A 12,660-nucleotide genomic window follows, 5' to 3' on the forward strand; every position below is an offset into this window, starting at 1 on the left:
CAAACTGCGAGCCGCACACGCATCTCAATCACGATAATCGTCGGTTGCTGGTTTAAACTACTCACACTCACGATACTATCACGGGGCTGACGAAATGGGCCCATTAAAATGAGCTCCAATAAAACTAGATACCACAATCGGCCAAAATAGAAAAGTTCAACGAACCGATAATACTTTGTTTGTTTGTTTGTTAGATGTTAGTTTTTTTTCGCTCAGCCAAAAACGGGAAACATTGGCGAACAAGTCACGAGAAAATGATGATGATGAGACTGCGCGGGTTCTGAAGAAGAAACGAGCGGGTTCCTCCGAGGGCGGACGAGAAGGCAACAGTCTCATTATGTTGTACTGTTACCAGGCCTCTGCACGGTGATTGGGGGGAGAATCAGGTGCTGCCATTGCGACTCGTCGTCCGTGAGCCACCCGAGGCGTTCCGAAAAGATGATGGTTTAACTGGCCATTAGAAGAAGGCGTCGTCACTGGCTGCTATCGTAGTAGCTCCGGGCCCGGTAAATTGCATTTCCCGCTAGAGTTTGAGCGCGCAGAATGGGGAGAAGCAAAGCAGGCGCCGCCGACAGTGGTGAGAAAGTGGTAAAGCTCAAGCGTTTAGTTCCGTTTACGGTTGGGATTCTACCAAAGATAAATAATAAAGACATGTACGTGCATATAAATGTTTTTGAAAAATGTGGTTCGTTTCCGGTACCTTCTGAAATGACCGCACTCACCGCTTGGTGGAGCGCGAGATTAATTGCATTGTTATCATTTCAACCAAAGTGTGCCATAAAATCTCAATATATACAAATGAGCTACCGAATCGAAATGGTTCTCACGGTTTGACATTTGCATTAGGAATGTGTGATGGGAACACAGCAGTGCAACCAATTTATCACCATTGGTGCCAGTTTCACGGAGGACCGTAGATGTGCGCCAAAAAAAGATTGTGACTGTCATGTCTGGAAATTCGTTTGTGATTCTACCTTAGCCGTGCGTGGCTTGCTTTGCTCGGTGTGCAATATTGCCTATCTTTTATTATTGGGTTTGCGGAGGTACGGGACGGGATGTACAAATGAAAATGACCGTTGTTTCTTGCTGCTTCGTTTCGTCGAAATTCGTAACCGTGGCCAACGCTTCAGGTCAGGGTTTATTACTATACCGCCGCGGTGTATAGTTTATTTTTAAACACTGACACTCACTTCGGCGGTTCCGATAAAATCTAGGAAAGTAAGGTGAGGCCGAAAGGTCACAAAGTCCGAACATTTATGGCATTTTTTGAGTGCGGGGTGCTATAAAAGTAATGGGCAGCAACCAGCAAATAGTTCTTAAAACCGGAATGACGCATTTCAGTGCTTTCGGTGGAGCGTCTTTGAAGTACCTTCCTGCTATCGGGACAGATTGATTGTGGATTAGAAAGGACAGCAGCTGAATGACTCGACTGGGCAGGTTTTGCTAAGCTTTTGTTTGCTTGACTGAACAGCATCACTTATTGCTTATTGAGCAATTTTATAATTTATTATTTTCCAATCACAGTATGTTAAACGTGAAATGATAATCTCTAAAACCATCCCAATAAATTTAAAAAAAAAATAAATTTGTTGATCGTTCGATCTAGGAAGCTTTTTTCTATTCATATCATTGTGCATAATTAATCTTAAAACAAATTCCAGATACCTAATTAGGCTGCATGAAAAACCTACGAACTTTGAGTTTACTCCATCCATTAGATTTTTGTACAACCGATTTGTCTGCATTTGTTCATGATTAAAAAAAATGTTTCTATACTTGTAGCTTGTAGTTCATATTGAGTTTTACGAGGTCACAACTTCTTGGTAGTTAGGTGGATTCGTCATTTTTCGGTACAACACACAGACTACATTCGCTTTATACCATTGCAAGACATTTTTGGTGTAGTGACAAAATGCAAAATCAAGCCAGAATAGCGAGGGAGCGTCATGGTTGTGTAGAAAGGGTAACAACCGTTCCGTTAGGCATTCTTCGCGGTGGGATCGGGTCATTTTGCCGAAAGTAGTTTTGTCGTAATAAATAAGAAAACTGCAAATTCGGGTTACTCATCAAAATTATCTATCTGTTTTATGTCTCCTAGATAATTGATGTGACGCGGCTAAGTAAGCGAAGCCAAAATGGCGATTGATTCTGAACCAGGATTCTGAACTTGAATTGACTCAAATAAGGGCTTGTATTCTGAGTCTGGGTTCTGTGCCTAGATTTATGACCTAGATTTTAGATCTGGGATCTGGAGAAGTGGTTTTAGAACTTGTACTCTGGACTGGAATTCTAGATCTAAATTCTGGATCTATGGATCTGGACCTAAGTTCTGAACCAAGAACTGGATTTTGAGTCTAGAATTCGTACCTAGAACTGAATTCTGGACCTGATTTCTAAAACTGTATTCTGAATCTGAATTCTGGATTTAAGCTTGGACTTAGGATCTGAATTCTAAACCAGGATTTTTAGCTTGAACTTTAGATCTGGAATCTGCATCTGGATGATGGACCTGAATTCTGGGTCTGTGATCTGGATCTGAGTTCCAGATTTTAATCTTGAACCTGCATTCTGGCTGAACTTGAACTTTGCACTAGATTCTGAACATGGGTTCTGGATCTGAATCTTGAACCTGGATTCTAGACCTGAATTCTGCACAAGGTTTCTGAACATGAAATCTAGATTGGATTCTGGATCTGGACTATGGACTTGGATTCTGCACCTGAATTCTATGCTAGGATTCTGGATCTAGGCCTGAACTCTGGAGCTAGAATGTTAATCTGAATTCTGAACCTTGGACATAGATTCTGAACCGCGGTTCTGCACGTGGATTTATGTGCCTGAATTTTAGATCCGGAGCCTGAATCTGAATTATGGACTTGAATTATATACCTGAAGTCTGGATCTAGATCTGATTTTCAAACATGGAAACTGAACCAGGATTTTAGGCACAAATTCCAGACCGGTTATCTGCACCTGAGTTTTGAACAAAGACCTGAATTATAAGTCTAAAACTCGTACCTGGAAGTGAAACCTTGTCCTGAATTCTAGAACTAAATGTTGAACCTAAATTCTGGATTTGAACTTGGACTATAGATTTTTAGCTTTAGTTTTATATCTGCATTCTGGGCTTGTGTTCGGAGCCTGTAATCGGGACCTGAATTCCAAATTTGAATTCTGAACCTGCATTCTTGCTGAACTTGGACTCTGGACTCAAACCAGGATTTGGAATCCGTACATGGGTTCTGCACCTGAATTCCGGACCAGAATTCTGGACCTGAATTATGGACATGGTTTCCAAACCTAAAATTTGAACCTACAATCTGAACCAGGATTCTGAACCTGAGTTCTAGATTGGATTTTGCATCTCGATTATGGACTTGGATTCTGTACCTGAATTCTAAACCAGAACTTTGGATCTGGGCCTGAAATCTGGAGCTAGAATGTTGCTTTGAACTCTGAGCTTTGCCAGAATCGGACTTGGATTTGGATTCTTGAGCCGGAGTTTTAGATCTGGAGTCTGAATCTGAATTATGAACCTGAGTTTTGAACCAAGACCTGAATTATGAGTCTTGAATTCGGACCTGGACATGAATCCTGGACCTAAATGCTAGAACTGAATTTTGAAACTGTATTCTGGATTTGAGCTTGGACTTTGGAGCTGAATTTTAAACTAGGGTTTTTAGCCTGAATTTTAGATCTGGAATCGGCATCTGGATGATTGACCTGAATTCTGGACCTGTGTTCGGAGCCTGTGATTGAGACCTGAGCTCCTGATTTGAATTATGAACCTGCATTCTGGCTGAACTTGGACTCTGGACTCAAACCAGAATTTGGATTCCGTACATGGGTTCTGCACCTAAATTCTGAACTTGGATTCAAAACCTGGATTCTAGACTAAACCAAAACCTTCTGGACAAGGTTTCTGAACCTAAAATTTGAACCTACAATCTGAACCAGGATTCTGAATTTGAATTTTAGGTTGGATTCTGTACCTGAATTCTAAGCTAAGATTCTAAATCTGGGCCCAAACTCTGGAGCTAGAATGTTGATCTCAATTCTGAACTTTGGACTTGGATTCATGTTTTGAACTCAGAATCTAGATTCTGGACCTGAATTCTGGACAAGGTTTCTAGTTTCTAGAATTCTGAATATGGATTCTGGATCGAGATTCTGAACTTGAATTTTAGGTCAAGTCATGGATTTTTGGCCTGAATTTTGAACCAGGATTCTGAATCTGAATTCTGAGCTTGGATTCTGTACCTAAATTCTGTGCTAGATTGAATACTGGATCTGAACCAGAACTTTGAGCATAGACTCTGAAGCGCGGCTCTGTGTTTGAACTTGGATTCATGAGCCTGAATTTTAAATCCGCAGTCTGAATCTGAATTATGGACTTGGATTATACACCTGATTCTGGAACTAATTTCTGAATATGGAATCTTGACCGAAATTCTAGACCTGGATTCTAGGCATAAATTTCAGACCGGGTGTCTGGACCTGAGTTCTGAACCATGACCTGAATTTCGAGCCTAAAATGTCGGACCTGGAACGGAAACTTTGACCTGAGTTCTAGAACTGAATTTTGAACCTAGATTTTTAATCAGAATTCTTAATGTGGATTTAGAGCATGAATTCTGGGCCTGAGTTCGGCGCCTGTATTCTGGATTTGAATTCCAGATTTCACTTCTGAGCCTGGATTCTAGCAGAACCTGATTTCTGGGTTCTGGACACGAATTTTGAACGTGAATTCTGCACCTGAGGCTTTGAGCCTGAATTTTAAATCTGGATTCTGGATTATGTATCTAAATTCTGAATATGGATTCTGATCCTAGATTTTAAATTTTATTCTAGGCACGAAAATAAAGAATTTGGCTCTGAACCAGGATTATAAATTTGATTTCTAAAACTTATCTGGACCTGAGTTTCTGTAGCTGCACTCTGGATCTTAAACGAGAGCTCTGTGTCAGTTTCTCGGGTTATTTAAGGTGATTTAATAGTACTGTAAATTTTATCTTAAATCGCCTGGAGCAGAAATTATGTTATTAGGTTGAATAAAACAAGATCAGAGACATAAAGAAAATGTTATGAATGGCATAGTAAAGTAAGACAAAACTCTCAATATATAATCCGTACTGCTAATAAATTTATAATAAATACACAGTTATGGTTTGTGTATATGAAAACCCCATTCTTAATCCACCTAGTAGCTGGTGCAGCTTTTCTTTTGTCGTTCACACAGTCTCATTGAAACATTTTTCTATTAGGATAATTTTAAATCCGAATTTTAGCACATTTTTGACATAAATTATTCAGATTGATTCTGGTAGATAACAAATGTATGCTCCCTCAACCCAAATGTATTGCAAATAATGCATTTAAATTTGAACATTGGTCAATTCTGATAAAATTGTACGGGTAGAAAACTGTCATTCAAACAGGACTTTTTTCATCGGTAGTTCTAGTACTTTTCTATAGAGAAAGGCAAAAAAGAGGACGGGTAAAGACAGAGTCATAACCGAATTGACGTGACAACATGTTCTAACAGAAATCAACAGATAACTGTTACATTTTCATAAGTATCCAGTTTAATAAGTTTTTCAGCGGAAACTACTGCTAAACATTGGCTGGAAAATGCTCGAACCGCTTGCGAAGATACACCGAAAAAACTTTCAAACGGGGTGCTCATCAAGCCAGCTAGGCTTGAAGACTCGCTTCGTTCATGCCAGAGAAACAATAAAAATATCTTAATTCCGTCTCCCGTGGCGGTGGATCAATTTGATCATCTGCGCGATCATCAAACGGAGCATTTGAGCAGTTAACTTGGTTTGGCTTGGAGAATTCCACGCCTGCTCTGGGAAAAGGGTACGAGGAAAACAGGAATGATTTATCATTCCTTTTCTCTCTCTCTCCTACGGCGTACATGCGTTCTTATATTAACGCACCGGTCGAATCAAAGCTTGCTACGATGTGTCGGTTCGCTCGGGATGGCACGTGTTAGCAGCTATTTACAATTATTGAATTCTCGTTCTAAAATGGAAACCTACTTACCATCGTGCGTCTCGTAGCGTGTCTACTGCGATCGGATTCGGGGCGAGACTGTTCCCCGATGCTGGTGGATTCCGTCTAGCACCTGTTCTTTTACTTTCTCCTGTTCTCTGGTCCTAATGTGGACACTCTGCGACAACCCCGACGTGTCAATATCGGCCCACACACGACGTGATCACGACGACGATCACAGAGGCGGGGTGGTGACTCAGCGTCGTTTGCAATTTGATACTTTTTGTTTCTTGAACCTGAACCTGTTAGCAGAGAATTCTTGTTTTTTCGTTTGTTTTGTTTGTTTGCTTGTAACGAATCACTGGCGGTAGTAAAGATCTTACAGAAATGATCACCTGAGGGACTAGCGTGAATAGCGACTCGGCACAGTGTTCGATTGCAGATCACTTCACGGGTGTGTGGTTTTTTTTTATTTTCTTGCGCAATTTTCCATCAACGAGCGGGTTCGGATCAAGGCTTACTGGCTGCCCGACTGGCTGGAGAGTGGAGGGAACCAAATTGATTTATTCATCAGCCAGCAATACAAAGTATAATTTAATCAATTATTTTCCCAGTACTTTACCGTTGTGGGTATTGTGGTTGTTGTTGTTGTTGTTAGCGTTTTGCTTGCGTTGCCGTTCTAGGAGGGCTTTCGCTGCAAATAAATTGATTTTTTTTTCCCTCTACAGTCAGTCGCTTGTAGTCTAGTGTTTACCCAAGCATAACCGAACTGCACAGACTGCTAGCTGCTGGCCAACAGCCGAAGAACATTCAAGTCGAGGGTCCGATTCAATAATTACTCATTCCGGCCGATGGGTTTCAGTTAGATCCGGACACGGAGATGTTGTTCAAGAAGGGGTTTTCTAACAATGTTGAAAAGTGTAAAGAAATTTCAGCCCTGCGATGATGCCAGCGACCAGCAGTCAGATGGAGAAGGAGGTGAATCGCACAGCTGGGTGGGCACTTTGGACCGTGCAGCCAGCTTCAGCTTATTACCCTCCAATCTGATGCCCAATGGTCAATTTTAACCAACAACAATTTTAAATAATGAAAATGACACTCCTCAAATCTAGCAGCACTGGCAGCATATTTTTTTACTCTCCTGCTACAAAAAAAAGCTCCCCTGCGAAACCCACGGGTGAGGAAAATCGTACAGACTCCCCACAAGTGTTCTTCGGTACGTACATTGCTGACGGTCGAGAGTACTGAGACGGTATTCCCATTCACAAAAGAGTCACGGCTAAATGGGTTTGAACAACAGCGCAAATAGCGAAGAGCGAAGCTGAATAAAAAAGGAAGAAAGAAGAAAAAACGGCCGTCTAACGAGATTCAAACAGGTGATATATGTATGCACGATGGAGCTGTTGACGACGACAGCAGCGGCCTGAGAAACCACGGCTGCGGTTTTTCTCGGTAATGGGAGCGTCAGGCATGTGGTACAAACCGAACCGGTATGCTAGGGTACGGAACCAAACAGCTGATATCCTTTGCACTGGGATCGGTAAGACCTAGCCTTGATTCTGGTCGGGCTGGCCAAACGTGGATTCATTCGTACGAAACATTACGTTTCTAAACAAAAATTAATCCATCATCAAACCAGGTAGGCTTTCACCGGTCATTTTGACATTTAGCTCGATAGCTCACAGCCGTGCAAATCAAAGCAAGCTGTGCATTCAAAAAAAAAAAAAAAACGACCAGCGATGCGTTGCTTTTCACATGCATCGCTTCGCGTTAGGGCCCATGCAATTTTTACACAATTTTGGCACTGAAAGTGAATTATTTCCAGTCCATAATCGGCAAAACAGGAATCGCGATTTTCTCCGTTCGTTCGTTCATTCCGTCTCTTAATTTTGTACGAACTTTTTGTTTCGAAAAACAACCCCCGCGGTCACCACGCGATGCTGACCGTTTCGTCGTTGGCCTGCTGATTTTTGTTAAGCCGCTGCTGCCGCCAGCTTCTTCCTCCTTCCTTCCCAAACGACATTATGGCAGCGCATGGTAAAAACTGATTTTGAAATTCCTGACCGTGTCCGCCCGTGGTTCCACGGGGTTCCCTTTCGACCGCATCGTAGCAGTCTCGGTTCGAACCACTTTCGCACCCGTCTCGGTTTGGTAGTTGGCCGGTTCTTCGATAGAGTGGCCAAGCGAAGGAAGTAGTGGGGGTTACCCAAGAAGCTTTACGAAAAAAACGGACATTTTCAAAGTGCAACGGACCGTATAAAGGCACGGTGTGTGCACACTTGCACACACACAGTCGCCATTCGCTATAATCGCGGTTTGGCAAGGAACCGACCGTGTTGGCAAGTGAATGAATTTTTCTTGCTTCCTTTTTCCCACTCACTGCGTGGCCGTTGCTTGGTCGGGATTCGCCTTCTCTTTTGCCGACACTGGGACTAATTCGATTCAGTTCTGTATTTTTGCTCACTTCCTTGTTTTTCACCGCTCCGTTGGCCCTCCATGTTATTTTTTTTCTAAAGTAGTTTAATATGCGAAAAAAAAACAAAGCACAACCGTTTCAATCTGCAGTCGAGCAAATAATTATGCTCTTTCGATTGCACTTGGAGTACATCAAATCACAACACTAACCTATCCTTTTACACGCACACACACTGACCGGATCGTGAATTAATTCGCGCGCGCGAGAACAATTAAACGCTTTGTTGTTTATTGTTCGCGAAATGGCTCTCTGCTGAACTACAACAGACGGAAATTGTGACCAGCACTGGCAAGAGCTGTGACAAGACTGATGGGAACGGCTGAACTGCTGCGATCGCAAGCGAACCATGCAAAACTTGAAATCGAGGTGTGCGCTGATCGATTGCTGCTGAGAAGCAGGTTCTTCGCGCATTGCGGCAGGTCACTTGGATTCGAATGGAGTTGCGCTCGCGAGAGATGAGTTCTAGAAGAAAAACCAAAATAACAAAGAGAGCGAGTTACACGGGAGATAGAGAGAATCAGTCAAAACCTGAAGTGAGGTACTCAACGAAATAGGGTAACGGCTCCTTATTTCATCTGAGCTCCTATTTCCATCTCATCCCTTCACCTCATGACTTTGAACATGAATAATATTTTAAAACCTATCTTAACGGAACTGTGAAATGTTTTAAAATGATTATAAAAGCTATTGTCACACTTTCCTACTGAAAGAAATGGTTTTAAGTTCTTCGGTTATCGTTTTTTTTCATTTCAAATAAACTCACTTTTCAATTTAGGACACATTTTCGTCTCAAGATTTACAGTTCGTCATGTTTCTGATTATCTACTAATCGATTCGTCTCAAAACATGATCACTTTTTCGCACAATTACACTACCATTGAATGCTGGATGACTTCATAATTAGTAATGTTCACTTGCTACTTGATTAATTGACGATTTAATACTTCAAAAACTACCCGACAAACAATAAAAGTCTTTAGAAATATGAGATGAAAGTTTTTCACTTAGTTCACTTGATTGCGCTTTGTTTTCATCTTATTTGGTTTCGCAAAGTTGCCAAGTTATCTCATAATGTTACAAAACAAAAATTGTTTTTCTTCTTCAAAATCTCATCAAAAAGTATGTTTTTTAGTATCCGTGACATTAGTTTAATTATATTATTGATATTAATATTTCAATAAAACTGTTTTGGCTTCGAATATTACGAGGAAGATCATGTTGATAACTAATGAAATAACCATTGTGGCAAATCTAGTAGCACTGGTTTCATTCCGCTATACGTCAACATAACGCTGTGAGGTGTGTGTGTTTCATCGGCTGTGCACAGAGATGCCAGATATTTTCATAGAAAATATGTATTACGTTGCATAGAAACTCTATATCTGGTCTATCTGTTTTCACTAATAAAATTATGTTAAATCTGTTTTCACTAATAAAATCTGTTAACATCGTTTTATTAGTGAAAACAGATAGACCAGATATAGACTTTCTATGCAACGTAATTCATATTCTATGAAAATATCTGGCTTCAAATAGTTCAAATTGGTTCCAAATTTGTTTGTTTGTCAGTGTTCATAATCAATTATCTACATAAAAGATTTCCACTTTAACATGTGATTTGTCCGTTGGTTAATAAGCTTTTAAAGAATCACTGCAATCAAATACTAATAGATACTCAGAGAGAAAAGTCTAATTTTTTACTTCATTCTTTCTATGAACCTGTACAAATCTGTATTAAATTTAGGAAATCTTTACGAAATCGGTACTTTGATTTAAACCAGTATGCGAACGCAAAAATCTATACAATACATATAAATCTGTATAAATGGCATCTCTGGCTCTACACTTTGTTTTAAGAAGGGCGAATGAATAAATAGTAACAATCACAGTTTTGTTTTTAATTAAAGTTCACCAATTTAACTTTTCAGTAAAATTTTAAATTTAAAGCGACAGGTAACGGAAACGACTGAAAAATTTTTAAACGTTGAAATGATTTCAAACTGGTTCTAAAAATATAGTATATTGTCTCATAGTTGGCATTAGGCCGTTTTTAAGAAGAATTCTAACATTTTGAACCTGAGAGTGTAATAGTGGAATATTTCGTTTTGATTGCTGTCGCCATTGCTAATTTATTGGATGAATAAAGGATCAACGATAGGATGGATAAAAATCCATTGAGATGAAATTAGGAGCAGAGTAGTGAACATTTCATAAGGGTTTTTTGCTGTTTTATGAACATTATTTTAATTTCCAAGGAATGTGAATCAAATCTCAATGTGGAGCAAGGCGAATGAAGCAGTAATATGAAATAGTTATAGTGATTTTAGTGGCTAAATCGAGGTTTGAAGGCGACATCCTTACAAATGAGATGAAATAGGGAGCCCTTACCCTATAATAAATATGCAATGGGCACATGTTTCGGCTGATAATGCCATTGAACACATTCATTTACGAATGTCACTGAGAGTAACAATAAACAATCTTTATTATTTTGAATTTTTCAACGAATACAGGCCTCCGGAGACAGAAAATGTAAACTTCAATTATTGATTGAATGTTAAGAGAAAAAGATAATACCAAAGAATTTTTTCTAATAAGAACGTTCAGGTTACCAGTAAAATGAAATTCGAAATACGTTTTCTACATCAATTATTTTCAGCCAGTGGTCCGTGGAGTCGCATTTCTGACGGTAGTGGAACAGTTTTGGACTTTCTGTAATTGAATAAGAGATAACACTACACGGCGTTCCGATCCAAAATTTCTAAGTCCCTTTTGACTCAATCTCTACTCCATCGAGTCCTGTTATCAATTCGAATTGATTTTTGAAGCTTTTTTTCGGAATTTCGGATTCATCACGTCAAGATTTTGTAAAATCGCATGTTCCCCGACGAAACTCTCACTGTTTTTGTCTCACAAGTTTTCGAAACAAATTGTGTTCAAACCTTGTCAAATCCGATCATTACAGGCGCTATCGAGAAACAAAATAAAGAGCCGAAGCCATTTCATTGCGTCAAAAACTACTGAGATCTATGCAATAAGTTAGAATTTAGATGCCATTCGAATTCAATTCAGGTCCATTATCCATGCTCAAAATTTTGGTCCAGCTTTAGATTCCAGGTTTAGGTCCAGATTCGAGATTCTGAAATCTGGGCAAAACATTAATCCAGAATCCAGATACATAGTTCAGCACCATAATCTAGGACTAGAAGCTAGGGCCAGAATTTTGGTCCAGAGTCCAGATTCAAAATTCATGTGCAGAATCCAGATCCTGAATTTAGGTTCAGATTTCCTGAATTTAGGTCTAGAGATTCAGAATTCAAATGTAGAATCCAGAGCCAGGACCTTAGCCTAAGACCTAAAGTGATCCAAAATGCGAAAAAAATCAGACATCGCTACTTAAAGCATAGTCTACTTGTCGGCAGGTTGGCCCAAGATAAATTAAGCAAACCTTTCTGCAACGAGCTGCATATGAGTGGAGGAGCAGACACCCACTCCCAGTAGGCTTGAAAATATTGTACGTGATCACTCACTCTCTCAATCTGATTCAAACATAAGTTCTCTATCACTGTGCCTCTCTCGAGTATTATCGTGTTTTCTGCGCCTTTTCTCATTCTCTTACTTGCATTGATCTCTCTATTAGCCGGTCAGTTATAACCGCTCATTGAAAGCAGATTCGGGTCTGCGTTTTGAAGTCCCTGATAAGTACCATTTAAAAGTAAACCGGTTTTGGGTATTATCCTTATCACGCTCATCGGATCTTCGACTTATCCCTTGCGATAACATTCTTGCTTGTCGTGAAATGCACTTTTTGAAAGAGTTTTAAGAAGTTTTGGAATCGGAAGAGTTCTTATTATTGCGGCAAATTTTCATACGAGTTACATGAAGTACGCAATACAGTTTGACCCATTACCACATCAGCAACGGAACCTTGTTCGACGGAACGGAACCCCGTTCAAACGACAATTCCACAAAAACATTTTTCTGCGCTTTTGCCTCTTCTCCCATAGGTTCACGCTTTTATTACTCGGATGATCTTTGCGGCTCTGTACCGAGGCTTCTCGTTTCGATTTAGTCACATGTTTTTTGTTGCTGGTTTTTTTTCTTCTTTTCTAACGATACTCACCAGTAAATGCGATGGGGTAGAGGTAGAGGACGATCGTTCCAGGTTATGCTTCTTACTCTCGCTA

General features: G+C 40.1%; 1 protein-coding gene across 9 annotated transcripts in view; it reads right to left on the reverse strand.

The window, feature by feature from the left end:
* The window catches only part of LOC131433755 (leucine zipper putative tumor suppressor 3-like), a 75,824-nt gene extending 66,979 nt beyond the window's left edge, over nucleotides 1-8,845 (reverse strand). Inside the window, exons 1-3 of one of the 9 annotated variants that reach the window (XM_058600389.1) lie at nucleotides 8,623-8,844; nucleotides 6,393-6,533; nucleotides 6,049-6,299 (exon numbers count right to left, since the gene is read on the reverse strand). The gene's annotated coding sequence lies outside the window, so the exon portion shown is untranslated. Of the gene's footprint in view, nucleotides 1-6,048; nucleotides 6,534-8,622 lie in introns of all 9 variants that reach the window. The other 8 variants (XM_058600373.1, XM_058600395.1, XM_058600382.1 and 5 more) reach the window with 8 other exon arrangements.
* Between the last annotated feature and the right edge of the window lie 3,815 nt (nucleotides 8,846-12,660).

The sequence above is a fragment of the Malaya genurostris genome, chromosome 1 (assembly GCF_030247185.1).
Source record: "Malaya genurostris strain Urasoe2022 chromosome 1, Malgen_1.1, whole genome shotgun sequence".
Classification (NCBI taxonomy): Eukaryota; Metazoa; Arthropoda; class Insecta; order Diptera; family Culicidae; genus Malaya; species Malaya genurostris.